Source organism: Nerophis ophidion, linkage group LG04, assembly GCF_033978795.1.
Source record: "Nerophis ophidion isolate RoL-2023_Sa linkage group LG04, RoL_Noph_v1.0, whole genome shotgun sequence".
Taxonomy (NCBI): Eukaryota; Metazoa; Chordata; class Actinopteri; order Syngnathiformes; family Syngnathidae; genus Nerophis; species Nerophis ophidion.
In genome coordinates, this window is record NC_084614.1 from 86,126,799 (window position 1) to 86,143,755 (window position 16,957).

General features: G+C 35.6%; 1 long non-coding RNA gene across 1 annotated transcript; it reads left to right on the forward strand.

Annotated features, from left to right (window-relative positions):
- Window positions 1-8,922: 8,922 nt before the first annotated feature.
- On the forward strand, window positions 8,923-11,045 carry LOC133552115 (uncharacterized). The gene is made up of 5 exons (XR_009806617.1): window positions 8,923-9,062; window positions 9,154-9,247; window positions 9,421-9,522; window positions 10,118-10,781; window positions 10,921-11,045. It is a non-coding gene; the product is annotated as an uncharacterized LOC133552115 (long non-coding RNA).
- Window positions 11,046-16,957: the final 5,912 nt, after the last annotated feature.

The window sequence follows — 16,957 nt, forward strand, 5'->3', positions numbered from 1 at the left end:
TTCTGTTTACTGGGTTCCCAAAGCGCGAGTGACCTCATGCAGCGAATCATGCTGGCTCGAATATTTTATCGAAAGCATTTAATATTGATATGATTATGTGTATTGCGATGTATAATTATTGTTTTATTGGCCCAGTGCTATGTAGTATTGATTCTTAAAAAATATTTTCGGGGCTTTTGTCGGAGCCCTACATGCGGATGGAAATGTTCCTCTTTTTTGTGAATTTTCCTCCTCTTTTGTCAAAGGGTGCTCACATGCCTGTGCTTCCTTTTGTGGAGAAAGGAGGTAGGGCAGAAATCTCAATAAGCAATAGTTTAAAAAAAAAAACATATTTAAACCAAATATAAGTACTGGTTTGACAGTTTATACTTAATTGTAGATTTCATAAATAATCCTGAGATATATAAAGTAATAACTTTTTCGTGATAGTCAATGTTATGTATCACTTACTATTAAAAAAATCTGTTATTTGTTATTGTTGACTAAGTGAGTTGTCTATTTCCTTGCAGTCAAGATGATTTCATCTTCAGTACTGGTCCAGTTCTTTTGTCTTTGATGTGAAATGTTTTTGTTAAGGAGTACTGTACAGAATGATTATAGATATAGTCAATTTTGGTCATGGTACATTTATTTTCATTATTGGTACTGTCCATCATAGAATGAGGAGAACAAATCATTTATACATTGGTGATTTTGTAGTTCGATGTCTGTAACTTATATTATTATTTTTAGTAATATCATTATAGGCACACTTCAATTGTAAGTGATAGAATCCAAAACAAAAATCCGTAAAATCACATTGTATGAATTTTTTAAAAGTAATTAATTTGCATCTTATTGCATGAAATTTATATTTGATACTTCAGAGAAGTAGAGGTTACTAGGTGATCAATTCCGTGGAGAAAAAAAAATGCAAGTTACTTGAAAATAATAAAATGTGTAATTTTTTGTTTTGTTTTAGATTTTACAGAACCGCCAGTCTATTAAATACTTGTTCTCCTCACTGCACATAGACTAAGGTCCACTTTGGCCGCTGCAGGTTAAAATATACTGTAGGTCATTTCAGTAATTTTTTTGTAGTTCAGTATTTCTCATCTCTTTTGATGTTGTATATACATATATGGACAAATTGGGTTTATACAATTGTAATCTATTGTTCAATGAAATATCACGATAGGTTTACCAGAGAGGGAACCATTGGTCCATCACCCTACAGCGGCAATACAGCCATCCCATCACTGTATGACCTCCACATCAATGGTCAATTTCCTTATGGAGGCCATATATCTAGCCTATCACCATATGACAGGGGTGTCCAAAGTGCGGCCCCGGGGCCATTTGGGGCCCCCAGGTCATTCTTTAACGGCACATTTTAAAAATACAACTGAAAAAAATAAAAAGTGATAAAAAGCGCAAACAGGTGAAATGTAACAAGAAAATGTTGCAATGCTTTAATAAAACAAAGATGCCATGCAGGCTGTTTCTTTCTTTAAAAAATAATGAATCAAAATCAATGTCATTTTGAATTATTGACCTATTCAAAACTTCAATTACGTCACGTTAAATATTCCACTTTAAGATATTTTTGGGGGAAAATGTTGCATATTTTGTGTTTTGCCATATAAAAAAACTGAGCTGTTTTTTTTTTTTTTTTAAAGAAGGGCCTAAAACAAACAAAACAAAAAAATTAAACAACAATAAAAGTTCTAAAATTGACGGATATATCTGAGGTTGATCTCGAGATTATTGTGCTAAAAGTAAACAGTAAAAAAAATGTATTATTTATTTTTCAACACTTTAACGAGTAGGACACTTTGGGATCCCCAATTATTTTAGTGTGATTTGTTTTTAAGTGTCATTCCTCAAAAAAAAATAATGATTAAATATCCAAAATTAAGGCTCCAATTATTATATAATCTCAAAAATTCCACCCCAAAAAGTTATTGGATGAAAATATTGCATATTTTGTGTTTTTTCCATTTTTTTTCCCTAATGTTGATCTAGAGATTTAAAACATGAATAATGATAATAATACTGAATAATGACACATTTTTTATATTTTTTTTGACCAAAACCCTTTTGGGTCCCGGGATCACAACTAAGTGGAGGCCTAACTGTATATTTTTTTATACATTTATTGTATTGGTTTTTAAAATATGAAAATGGCCCCCGCTTGCTTTGATTTTTCAGTGTGCGGCCCTCAGTGGAAAAAGTTTGGACACCCCTGCCATATGGTCTCAACATAAAAGGTCCATTTCCCTACGAAGACCATGCATCCTGCCCATCAACCAATGGCCTCACCACCGAAGGTTGATCACTCTGGAGGCTGTACACCCCGCCTATCCCCACACGACTTCAACACCGCTGGCCCATCACCAAATGTCCACAACACCTCTGGTCCTTCACCCGGCGTACACAATAGCTTGCCACCTAGCCGGGTGAATCCACCTGAGAATAAAAACGCAGCTTTCCTGGCACCAGACAGGAGAGATGCACTCAACCCATCTGTTGAGGACACTATCTGCTATCAACCACAGGCAGAAAAATCATGGACGCCATGTGATGGATGTAGGGAGGAGTTGGAAAAAATCCGGCGAGAAAAGCAACGAATCCAAGAAGTCCTCTTGAAAATAGGTAAGTACCCAATGCTAATTCATTCATGATGTAATTGTTTTGTTTACTTAAACTTGTGATTGGGCCTTGAACACATTATTTTCTCATTCTGGTATTGTTTGTGCTATTTTTTCCCTTTCAGATCCGGGCCAAGTCAGAGTACTTCAAACTCCCTGCGACCTCGTTGGAGACAAATACACCGACGGCCCTCATTAATCGGACCAGCAAGAGCTCTTTCCTGAGAGCGGCGTATTCATATCATCGTTCCGCCTTGCTGCCATGAGACATGCTTCAAAGCCCAAATGTATGCGTTTATTCCACGCACTTTTTGACCTCTTTTTTACAGTAGAGGAGTGTCCCTTTTGGTCGCCCTGAAAACAAACCTGCAGGAACACGAAAGCGCATCCTTGACCGGAAAAAAGTTGAAGGAATCCTAAGTAAGTTTTCCCAAACTGAGGGTGTTTTCAGGCCAAAATTGGGTAACAATAATTAAATAGAAGTTCAATATGAGAAATGTTAATCCCTTATCGATTACAGCACACTGGAAGTATAACTCAATGTTACATAATTACAATTTGTGATTGACTAAAAACTAGCGTTATGATGAGCAATATAGTGTTATGTCCATCAACTTGAAGTGTGGTTGTGTGTATTAATGATTTTGCGTAAATTAAGGCTTTAAACGGCAATAAAAAGCATTAAATGCTTTGCCCAGAGGCATTTAAAAAATTTAATACGATTGTAGGACATGGCGGACAGTCAATATGTCAAACGGTAAATGAAAATTAACTTAAGAAGGTTACGGTCATCGAAATTGTTAGTCTTCCTGTGTGTTTCTTTTTTTAACTGCGGCTGTCAAACTGCATACAAGAGGTATTGTAAGGTGGGAACACGACAAAAGCACTGCTTCAATAAAGCAAAATGAAACTGCTCTGGGGGCCTAAACTTTTCCATTCTTTGGTCACTGTAGGCGAGTAGTCCTTAACTGTGACACCATGTCAGGATAATGGAAAAGCTGAGCTTTTTTAATACACTGAGTCGTTTATTTCAATCATCTGCACTTCAACACATATGAGCTAACTTGCCTAACATTAGCAACTGTTGTGACGCAAGTGATCTACGCTAGCGAGGCAATTTTCACAGCAGACCACAACTCTTTTATTTTCTGACATTCCCACAATAAATGAATACAAGTTCCTTCAGCTGCCGGACACTTGATACATACTTGCTATTTACTGTAAACATTTTAAACAGAGAAGGTGTAAAATACAATAAATTCAAAATGTTTAATTGCCATAGCTTTTTTTCAAATGCATCTTATTGGCATTTTTACCAATATTGTTCTGTATTTTTCTAAAATGTTTAAATAGATCATCCATTTCCAAACACATGCATAATTTGCAATCCTGGTATGATGTTCATTTATTATTCCATAAAACCTTTTAACTATTTAAAACAAATTGTATCCTGATTAAAAATGGTATCCTCCAGTTTGTGGCTATTATAAATCATATTTTCAGAGAATATATATATATACTTACAGCATGTTTCAAACAGACACAACTAAATAAATGGCTAATGGGTATATTATATTGATCATCTGATGCAGAATGGGATGTTTGTTTAGAGGGTTTAAGTGCAGTTCTCTAATATTTTTGATAGCCTTTTAATTAGCGATTGTCTACGGCCATGCATACGGTCAAAACACCAGATGCTACTCCACAAAAATAAATAAATAAAAATACATTCTCCAATTAAACAGCTTTGTAAGCCAATTCTAATACATTAGATAGTAACAGTTAATGTAAACTTTTCAACTAATTAACTAATGCTTGCAACTGTGTGTATACAGATAGATAATTGTAAGCTTTTGACTATATAAAAAAACAACTATATGCAGTCGCACATGGGCATTACATTTTTTATAGTACCAAAAAATGGCATTAAAAAGCATTACATTTGAATTTGCATTATTATTGTTATTGCATTGCATTGCATAGATTTGATACCTGTAGAAACTGATGTGGGACAAAATTACGAATGGCTGATTATTATGTTCTTGCCTTGCAGGGTATGTCCTGAGATGCGGCACCTTTCCTGATTGGGACAATATTGAGGAGGCCAAGCTCAAGAAAGCTTTGGTAAACAAATGTCGGGCCAGAGACGGTTTTAAGTAGGCCCTTGTACCTGTCAAGTTCATTCTATGGTAGGATGTTTCCTTGGTAAACATGTTAAATATTTTGGTCTAGGTTTGCGTAGTATATATTATAAAAAATTGCCCTATGATGTAGCTTTTAGTACCACGTTATTCTGTGATAATGCATATTGAGGTGTGCTGTGCCAAGCAAATTTGGCACTGATGCCAGCGCCCCCCGCGACCCCAAAAGGGAATAAGCGGTAGAAAATGGATGGATGGATGGATGCAACCTCACTAACAAGCTAGTGGCTAATATCCTTTCACAGTGCAAAGTTTTTTCCAAATAAAAAAATAATGCAACCGGAAATTACGCAGTATGTTGCTGCTTACATAATCAGGTATATTAGTAGCTTTTGTAACCAATTTCAAAATATTTCAATGATCATGTGTGTACCAAATGTTATATTGTTATCGCAGGAGGCTGTTCTATTGTTTACAACAGTGTTTCTTAATCATAGGGCTGGGGCCCACTGTTTGGCTGCGAGTACCCCTTGGAAGCCGCCAATAAATATCTGTTTCTTAGCTGTGGTCCGTCCATATGGGCAGCAATGGTACTCGGTTGTCTTACACTTTAGTGTAAGATGACTAATTCAGTGTTTATATTTCAGTTGGTCCCAGACCCTTGTGTAGTGGAAAAGTTGGTCGTGCCCCAAGGTAAAAATGTTAAGTATCCCTGGTTTTCAATGTGTGATTATTTTTTGTATGTAGACTAGTCCCACACAGCACAGTTACAATTTTATAAATGTATTTCAGTTTTTACTTGGAATATTTCAAAAATGGAAATTTTGTCATTTACTCACCCTCTTACTGAGATGAAGTCAAGTGTTTTTTTAAACTAAGGTACATGGTTTGCTCAACAAGGAGTTAAAAAACTACACCTGACTTTTTCACAATAACAAAGTGAGTACTTAAGGTCAAATTCATTTATTTTTGTATTTTTTTTATTTTTTGTATATTGTTTTCTATGTTTTAAGTATTGTGAATGTCAATATGTACATTATGTATGTACTAATTAACTACATTTACATTTTTGTATTTAATCTATTTTCATATTATATTTTGTATTTTTGTGTAGCCAAATAAAGTGATACACCTTTCAATATTTGAGTATTTGTTTAGTGTTATTTCTAATTAAGTCAGATGAATATTTTAATTGCACTCTCAATTTGTTCTCATGATTCTCAAATTTGAGATATGATAATAAATTTAAGAGAAATAATCAAGACATGAAAAAGACATACATAAGATCTCTTTTATTGCTCATACATCTCGTTTCTTTCTCTTTTTATTATCCTTCAAAATAAATGAGACATAATTGAGATCAATGGCATACATATATGAGCTCTCGTCAGTGTATCCCACTTCTCAAATATTGCTCAAAGGGTTGTCTCAACTCAACCTCCTTTGTCTCAGTGATGTCTTGTCTCTTTTTAGCTTATTTATTGCTCCTAAGGGTCCCTTAGGAGCAATAAAAGAGAAACAATTGATCACAGAATTAGACAGATATGAGAAGCTCAAAATGTTCTCAAGATACGAGATTAAGCAACAGATGAGCAAGCAAATTTTTGCTATGGGGAGTTATTTGACAGAGTTGATCACTCATGAGTTAGTTTAACTCTGCTGAGATGCAATTAAGCCCCGCCCTGCATTTCACTTCAGTTGGAGGGAAAAGAGACAATAGGAACCATTTCGCTTCTCTCGTGCAGTTCCACAAGGTAAGTGCAATTTAATCAAATGTACTGAAACAGCTGCAAATTAATGCTGTGAAATGTAGCATGTACAATAAAACATGTATGGAGAATATGTGTTTTAGCAACTAAGCTTTTTTTGTCACCAGTTCTGAACAACAAAATCGGTCATGCTATTAGCTTGCATTTCTAAGCTAGCAGACAGTAGTAGCAAGTCACTTCAACTTTAAAAATGACAGTAAGTCACTTCCTCAAAGCCATGATAAACAAAGTTTTTACTGTACAAAATCTTATTTAAGGCTGGAACTAACAGTTGTGGGGGCTTTTGTTATTTTGTCCCTCACACTCTAAACTTCAAAAAACTGCAAAAACCTGTGGAGACATGTTTCTCTTGTCCAATTTTGTCTGCGGAGGGATAAGCTCAGTAGTTACTGGTTCATTTATTGCTACTCTTCAAGTTTTGGTGTTATTTATTATCAGGGTATTCACTGGGTCATGGACATATTGTATTAAATATTACATGAGATTTAATTTAATTTAGTATTTAATTCATACCAGGGCCTTTACAAGCATCTGAAACTGTCTTGACCTAGGAATATATAAATGTAAGAACTGATTGTTGGTTTTTTTTTTCTTGATTTGGTACAAATTAATATAGCTGCAGCCTCTCCTCTGTTCTCAGGGGCACAGAAACACACGCACGTCAGTGAGCAGCAGAGCAGAGGTTACGGTGGATCCCGTGAAATGACAGTAACTGTAACATCAGTTTGACGACATCTAACTGTAAGTACTGTATGTGAAGAAAAACCTCCTCGAGTATAAACATCTGTAAAACCTGCGCAAACATGTGAAATACTTTTTAATCCGTTTGCTCCTCCATCTCTCATTTATCCTCTGACACAGCATGCTGGCTCATCTTTAAGCTGTAGCAAACAATCTAGCAGTCGTTGTCCTTATACTTTCTGCTAACCATAACTCGCCACTGAAATGATTGTGTTAAAAGTTTCTGCTGGCAGAGCCAACCAGCCCTCACTGCCACATAAACAGCTGAGAAAGGAGGAAAGAGATAGGACAGGAAGAATAACTAATGTTTTTTTTTCTTTTTTGCTGTGTTTTTAATCCTATTTTGAAATGATTCAATATTGTGACAACAGGAATATGATTAAAATGACTTGTTTCCAGTGAGATATTGTTCTGATGATATTGTGACTTTTCTGTTGTAGAAATTACTGTCACTGCTCTAACATTTAGTTTTAATTACAATATTCAATTGTGATCCCTTTCAAAATTCTCTCCCTCTCTCTGTCTCATGTATACATAAATATAGACATATATATATATTATAAAGCAATCATTTAGGAATGAAAAAGAAAATTATTGATAGAGGCCCCTGCAAAATATTAACAAATCGTATCATTTACTGTGACACATTGACCTCTAAACTGTTCTTTCTTTAAATATTGACTTTCTTTAATATATGTTTTGCATGTCTCAGTGAAGATGCTGGTCCAGGTGAAGTACAACCAACAGCAGAAGTATGTGAAGCTGGATGACGTTGAGGGACAGTTTGACTTTCTCCAATTCCATGAAAAAGGTGTTTCAATTTACTTAATCTTGCCTTAAAAACAGTTTAAAAATAGACCCACTTTCTTTAAAAACCTCATGTTGTATACTCTGGTGTCTTTACATGCCTGAAGCAGATTCCTTTATAAATGGGGATAATTTACTCAACATGTGTGCCACCTAGAATGTAAAGCATTTTATACACAAGAACAGTTAACTGAGAAAAGCCAATACTTAACTTTTAAATTTGTACTTAAGAAGTGTCAGGGTTACTTGAGGGAAAAAATCACCAGTGGATGACTCCATCTAACTAGAACAGTCATTTGCTGTGAGACAAATGAAACTGCACATAAAGCACATAAATCACAATTTTCTCATACTGTTTTCCAGTCATTGAGAGATTTTGCCTGCCACCCGATGCAAGCATTATGTACAAGGATGCAACAGGGACAGAAGTTGATGCGGAAATGTTCAGCGACCTGGTTGGACAAGGCAATGTGGTGCTGATAATATTCTCAAGCCAGGGTGAGATATAAAATCATGTATTATCAGGCACTCTGTACACTACTGAATAAAATGATCAAATGTTTTTTTCTTTTATTCCTTTAGAATTTTCAGACCTGACCTTGTCCTCTGCATCTGAGATCTCTGACTCTAGCTTCAACTCAAGCGGAACTCTTACCATGGATGAGATCCCTCGCAAGAGACAGCGAAAAGAGAATAAGCATGATGCAACATCAGCTAAACAGGTTTGAACAAAGCTTGATTCACTTGAGTTTTTTTACACATTAAAACAGTTTTTGCGTGTCAAGGATAGCTGTTTATCACCATATTTTGCATTTTCATGTTTTTGTTTTTTATCAGTTGATTGAAGCTGTGTTAAAAGCCAAGTCTGGCAGTGAAGCAGTACTTCAGGAGTACCAAACAACAGAAACCCTAACAGATATCACAAGACGACAAATGGTCAACATACTGGTGGCTCACATGATTGATAGTCATGGGTATGTATGTTTTTACATTCTATTTTTTTGTGCTTGATAACAACATGGCCATTACATGGATCTAGATTAAAAATTTGATATCTCCTATCAGAAACCTTCCCACTAAGGCAGTCAGAGAGGAATATGCTCTTGGCATAGTGACACTGTTCCCGTCTCTCAAGGATCCATACACCAAGAAAGGCTATGTGATTCTTATTTTTATTATTTATATGACTATTTTCATGTCATTCTTGCATCAACATTTATTTCAATAATTGCAATTTTTGGCCCTGATGCTATGTGCATAGCACTGATATGAATTCTCTGAGATTTCTCATGAACTAAGTATGACAATGAATTTAATCTTTTTTCATTTCAGGAACACTTCTATGATGCTGCTTGTAGTGACGACTATGACTGGTTAAATATGGATTAGCAATCACTTCAGGGTGTCGGGTCAGGACAGCAATTATTCATTCAGGTGAGTGCAGGAGAAATAATAGATTGTCCAAGTCCAGATTTGCAGGTTCAATTGTATATTGAATTGTTCGTTTGCATTTGTGTATGTGTGTGGTTTCCTAAACAAACATATACAATTATTGTAAATTAACTAAAGTGACCACAATACAATTGAATATAGGCACAAGCATGCAACATGGCTGTTAAATATACATTACTTAGCTGTGTATACACAGTTTACATAAATCCACAGAATTTGAACATCCCAGCCCTAAGTAATGTAATAATTACTAGAATTTAAATAGCATCACAACAATAATTCTAAATTGTCAATTGGGGCTAACAAACATGTCTAATGCTACAAACAGGCCCCAATAAGGGTATGATATTTAGCTAGCAGTTAGCTTGCGAACCTGATGCCAAACAGCCATTAGACAACAATAAAACTGACCAAATGAGTTGCAATATAGTTTTAAGCACAAAACAGGTTATATTAAAGTGTATATAAAGTAACTCACTTTGTATTGACGCACACTGTCAATTAAACAAATGACATCGAAGTTCACCGTAACTTTCAGAGCTTGCTGATATAGTGATGTGTTCAATGCCCCCTCCAGTGTCGTAAAAGTGAACTACACTCAAGCAACTCAATGACACAAAAAGAAAACAAGCGTTTCAGAGACAGTCTTTTGTACACTGCTAGTAGCACAGGATACATTTCTTGGCGTCTGAAAACAGTCCAAAGGAAAATTCGGCGTGGATCTGAGGCGCCACCAAGTAGCTCTTTGAACCTTTCTTCAGGAGGCCCAAAGTTCCAAAGGATTGTCAATGTCGACAATCAGCTTGATGGGGATGCTTGTCAAGAGGCAGTATCTTTGCTCAACCATACCACAGACAATTCCGTGATTCTCCAGAAGATGAGAGAGACATTTCAGCACCGTCAGAAGCTTGTTAATGACCCAGGTACAAGTGGTGATATCCTCTCCATCTTCCCAAGATTCCTCGATACAAAAGGATTGGTAAGTTTGGAATGAGATGTTTGGAGCAGCCTGACATTTGAAAGTATTTCCTTCGGTGGTAGTTAAATATCTTCTTTCTTAAAGGTGGAGCAAGACTTCATTCTCCTATTTGATGATGAGACATCCTCCAGGCTGCTTCAGAAGTGGGATGTGTTCTTCAAACCAAACATCATAAAAGAGGCTAAGCGACTTACTTCAGCACCAGAGTTGCGGCGCTTGTTACAGTCAGCAGAATGTTCCATTGGAAGTGATGAGGCAACATGTGAGTTGTATTTGTTTTTCTTCTTTTAAAGTATCTCCTGTATCTCTGAAAATGTATCTGATATTTGGAATAAATATGAACATTAGATGGAGGAAATGTGAAAATTCTTGAGTTAATTCTTGTGAATCTTTGTCCTCAGCTTACGACCATGAAATGGCCTCCCTGTTGTTGCTCATACATCTCCTTCCACCACCACCAGGAGGACCGAAGTCTCCAAAAATCAGTGCATGTGATGCCATTGAGAGACTTGTTGTCTTTCATAAGGTAATATTATGAAAGTGATAACTACTTGTCATGTGTCATGTTCTTAGCCACATGTGAAAATGAAGGCAGTTAAAAAGTGAATGAAACTTAAATTAAGTCTTAACACTCATTCCGATCTTTGCACTGAGATTGAGAGGATGTTTGAATAATGACTTTAATAATGTTTTTTTGTGGCAGCACAATATTCTGGTGTCTAATACTTAGTTTCCTTCTCTCAACCTAAGTCATGCTGCAGTATGGAGGAGCATCTCCGCAACCAGCAGGGTCGGCAGCCATACCTCCTCGCTGTTGGCCGTCAGAAGAGCAAGATCGACAGCTTCTACATCGCCATGGATAAGCATCTCATCCCATGCCAGGCAAACCGCTCCCTTGGGGCATTTGTTAAACTTTTCAAAGCACATTTTGATGAATATAAAGTTGGGTTTGTTGTTTCTTTCAACTTTGATTTGTTGTACTTCTGTAGCCTGTTTCATGATGTATGGCTTTTGATTATTTCTTTTTCAATCCACAATTCCAATAAATAACACGTATTTCCAGATTACTGATAACTTTTTCAAAATAAAATGTAATTCCTGAATAAGATAATTGTATCGAATCCAATGGATTGTCTGGTCCTAGAATCTCTTTGTAATGTTTGTTTGATTCCCCCAAAATACGACACAGTCTAATTTGAAAAACATATGTGCCTCGTCGGCTGTAGTAAAAAAATAAAAAAAAACCCATGCCTCCTCGGTCTAACCTCTCCCAGCCCTTTATCTGCCGTGTCAAAGATGGATCAGAGACCACCTTGGCCCCTAACCCCCACTTCTCCACTACCAAGAGAACAGTAATTAATCCGAGCTGAGTTTTTGAAAATATTCCAACATGACTTTTTACTTTCATTTTGCATCAAAGCTGAGTTGTGCTCTCTGGTTTATTTTGCAAATGAACCGACAGAACATGATCATGTACAAGACTCGCATACCCACAATGCACTGCAGCCCAACGCTCCTGGTCGGATGTTTGTATCGGGGTTCATGGAGAGATGCGGTAAAGAGTGGTAGCCAAGACACACGGTCACACTCGGCAATTATTTTGACCTGGGGAGCAGATTTAGAGGAAAAAATGTGTCTGGGGGGCCGGGATATCTGATTTTCAGGTACAAAAAACTTCACAATGACACGAAATAAACACAACAGTTAAACTTCACACTAAAAACAAGACATTTACTTGTACGTTCAAAAGACAGACTAGAACAAGACAAGACATGCAATGTCATCTACAAAATGTTATGTAAATGTTAGTCATTACACATGTGGCTATGGTTTTGATGTATTTGTTACAGACATGTTTACGTCAAGTAACATCACATGGTTCCATTTGCACCTTTCAACAAATCTGAAAAGGAATATTAAGAAGTAAGACTTATATTTAATCCTACCTCTTCTCCGAGCACACGGTGACTGTACATACGGGTCGAAAAATGTCTGTGGAGTTTTAAGGCAAATACCAGATGAGTCGCCCGCTGGCCTCTTCTAAAATTAGCTCAAATAGCAGCACTTACCAGTGAGCTGCCTCTATTTTTTAAATTGTATTTATTTACTGGCAAGCTCGTCTCGCTTTGCTCGACATTTTTAATTCTAAGAGAGACAAAACTCAAACAGAATTTGAAAATCCAAGAAAATATTTTAAAGACTTGGTCTTCACTTGTTTAAATAAATTCATTTATTTTTTTACTTTGCTTCTTATAACTTTCAGAAAGACAGTTTTAGAGAAAAAATACAACCTTAAAAATGATTTTAGGATTTTCAAAAACATATACCTTTTTACCTTTTAAATTCCTTCCTCTTCCTGACAATTTAAATCAATGTTCAAGTAAATTAATTTTTTTTATTGTAAAGAATAATAAATACATTTTAATCTAATTCTTTATTTTAGCTTCTGTTTTTTCGACAAGAATTATTTGCGAAATATTTCTTCAATTATGATTAAAATTCAAAAAAATTATTGTGGCAAATCTCGAAAAACCTTTAGAATCAAATTTAAATCTTATTTCAAAGTCTTTTGAATTTTCTTTTAAAATTCTTCTTCTGGAAAATCTAGAAGAAATGATGATTTGTCTTTGTTAGAAACATAGCTTGGTCCAACTCGTTATATATTCTAACAAAGTGCAGATTGGATTTTAACCTTCTAAAACATGTCATCAAAATTCTAAAATTAATCTTAATCAGGAAAAAATACTAATGATGTTCCATAAATTCTTTTTTTTTATTTTTTCAAAGAGATTGGAGTTAGCTAGTTTTTCTCTCCTTTTTTTCGGTTGAATTTTGAATTTTAAAGAGTCGAAATTGAAGATAAACTATGTTTCAAAATTTAATTTTTATTTTTTTCCTGTTTTCTCCTCTTTTAAACCGTTCAATTAAGTGTTTTTTTCATCACTTATTCTCTACAAAAAACCTTCCGTAAAAGGACAAAAAATGTATGACAGAATGACAGACAGAAATACCCATTTTTTTATACATATAGATTTATTTATTAAACGTAGATTGAGCAAATTGGTTATTTCTGGCAATTTATTTAAGTGTGTATCAAACTGGTCGCCCTTCGCATTAATCAGTACCCAAGAAGTAGCTCTTGGTTTCAAAAAGGTTGGTGACCCCTGATATAAATGAATGTAACCATGGTAATAAAATGTTATATAGCAAAGTAAAAGTTGTGTTTCTTATCTAAGTAAATGTAACTCGTTACTACTCACCTACGTGGATAAGTGTGTTCACCTTTGACAGGTACGACAAAATAAAAATAAAAATAAAAATGATCACCATCGAGTTTAGGTGACTTGAAACAAGCATGCATTCAATGTTTGGCTTTACCGTGTCTACTTTTACTTTCACTTTCTTTGATATTCTGCCAGCAGAAGCGTCTGCCTCACACTTTTCCCCCACGTTCAGCACTTTGGCCACAGCGAGTCCATCTCATGAAGGCTTTCTGCTGACTTTTTTACTCAGGATGAAACTTCCTGATGCAACCCTGGCCGGGAATCGAACCCATGCGAGGCAGATGCGTGTCCCGTTACCAGAGGTGGGACCAAGTCATTTTTTTGCAAGTCACAAGTAAGTCTCAAGTCTTTGCCCTCAAGTCTCGAGTCAAGTCCCGAGTCAAGACAGGCAAGTCCAAAGTCAATACTGGAAAGTCTCAAGTCAAGTCCCAAGTCCTGCATTTTGGGTTTCGAGTCATTTCAAGTCTTTTTAACCACAGACTAATATATGTACACAGATTGTGTATGCTTTTAAAACGCTGTATGTATTTATTATTAAAAAAAACAGTGCTGACATTGCACTTCATAATAGCACTATTAACCAGTTATTCTAAACATTTAACTCATTCCTTTACAGTACAAACACATCTGAAAAAACAAGGGCAACTGTACTTATTTGCACAAAAGTGTTAACATTGTATTTCCATGGAATATTGCATTGTAACTAGTTCATCAGCAGTTTATGTCATGTTGTCATCTTATCTCATTGATCTCATCTCATACTGTATGTGTTTATGTCTGTGTACACATGAAAAACCACAAATACATGAACATAACAATGAACAGTGATGTACTTGTTAGATGTCAGGGCCCAATGCAATATGTACACATATTCTTAATATAGTATACATTTTAACTGACCTTTATTTGACTATGTTTGTCTTTTTGTAGGTGGCTAAAATACGCGGTGCTGCTGACCGCCGTCTAATATTACGTTACTGTGTGTGATACATTCATTAACGTAACGTTATGTGTAGGTACCTCATGCAACCCTGCTTAAAAAAAATCACTTGACAATAAGTATGAATAAGGTAACATCTGCAGTGGACGCAACAGATTGCCGTGTTTGCAATGACGTTATAACCATAGACATCTTATAAGTAGACGCAGAATTGGCTAATGTGACGCAAGCAATTTGGCCGCCATCTTGAAGTGGTGATGAGGAGCCGGCAAACAGCCTAAACTAACATTTGACAGGTAGAAAAAAAAGATGCTGGGCTGGTATTCAGAGTTTTCCTGCTCTATTGAGCGGACTGTTGAAAATAGGAATTGGAGGATTACTTTTCACAAGTAAGAATTTACATTAACATACTATTGGTTGTATTTTGTGAAAATAATATTACCTCAGAGTTAAGCAGGAGCAAAGAACTACAATATTTGTATGTGAAAATCACAAAGAAATCTTCTGGGGGAGGATGACCCCACTGCAGGTATGTGGTTTACAAACTTTCAGGCCCAACTAAAACAAAATTCACCAGCCGCCACTGATTATGATGCATTCTCATTTTATTGTAACCACAGATAAGTCTTCAAGTAACAATATTCAAATACTAACTTTGTTGAGTAAGACAGAATTGTTTTATTCTGAATCCAGTGAAACAGATTGGTGGTTTTAGCTGAAATAAAGACTTTCAGGTGTTTATATATGTTTAAGTATTTGGCAGACACTTGTACCCCCTGTGAACATTTTTTTAATTCAAGTACCCCCTAATCAGAGCAAAGCATTTTTGGTTGAAAACAGAGATAAAGAAGTAAAATACAGCACTATGTCATCAGTTTCTGATTTATTAAATTGTATAACAGTGAAAAATATTGCTCATTTGTAGTGGTCTTTCTGGAACTATTTCGAAAAAAAAAGATGTAAAATTAACTAAAAACTTGTTGAAAAATAAACAAGTGATTCAATTTTAAATAAAGATTTCTACACATAAAAGTAATCAACTTAAAGTGCCCTCTTTGGGGATTGTAATAGAGATCCATCTGGATTCATCAACTTCATTCTAAACATTTCTTCACAAAAAAAAAAACTTTAACATCAATATTTATGGAACATGTCCACAAAAAATCCAGCTGTCAACACTGAATATTGCATTGTTGCATTTCTTTTCACAGTTTATGAATTTACATTCATATTTTGTTGACGTATTATTCAGTAAATATATTTATAAAGGATTTTGAATTGTTGCTATTTTTAGAATATTTAAAAAAATATCATGTACCCCTTGGCATACCTTCAAGTACCCCCATTTGAGAACCACTGGTCTATAGGTCCGTAAGATATATAGATATCTAATGTATTCATACATTGTTTATGTAAGATATACGCATGTATATATAACCTAATCATATTGTTTCTTTAACTTAAAAATAGCTGACTGTTTTTTTCCCCTTCTCTGGGATTATATTCCCAGTTTTGATCTCCGACGTCTGGTCACTTATAGCATATAAGAATATTCTATTTCTGTTAAGCAAATTATGAACATGCCAAGACATGTCTTTTATCATAGTTACACGTATGACAAAAAAAGCGCGTGAGTATCAGTGGTATTCAGTGAGTTAATATGAATTAAATGTGCTGACAATTCATTGCTCCTGCCAAAGGAATTGCCCTGAGTGGAGCGGATCACCACTCCAAGATGGCGGCCGCGCGTCACGTCAGCGGCAATAGGCAGTAGCGCTCGATGCTGTGTCTACTTATAAGATGTCTATGGTTCTAACGTTAGCAGTGAGTTTACAGCCTCACTCATTTAACTACACAACGAATAAAAGTTACGTTACTCAGCCAATAAACGTTAGCTTACATTCAAAACGTACCCTTCTTTGTGCAACTTCAAATGTCGAACGAAGTTGGAAGTTGTTGCGTCTCCGTCTGTAATCTTCCAACCGCATGTTTTGCATACGGCGATTCCTGTTTTGTTGACCAAGTCGTACTTTTAATACCCGAACGAAACACTTTATGGCATAATTTTATTCACTTATTCTTCTGTTGTTTGAAAGCTCTTCTTTGTTGGTTTTCCTGCAATTTGATTGGATGAATGCTGTGTGACAAAAACAACGCGGGTGTAATTTGATTGGCTGTAATTTGATTGGCTGTTGTACTGACAGGTAGCGCACA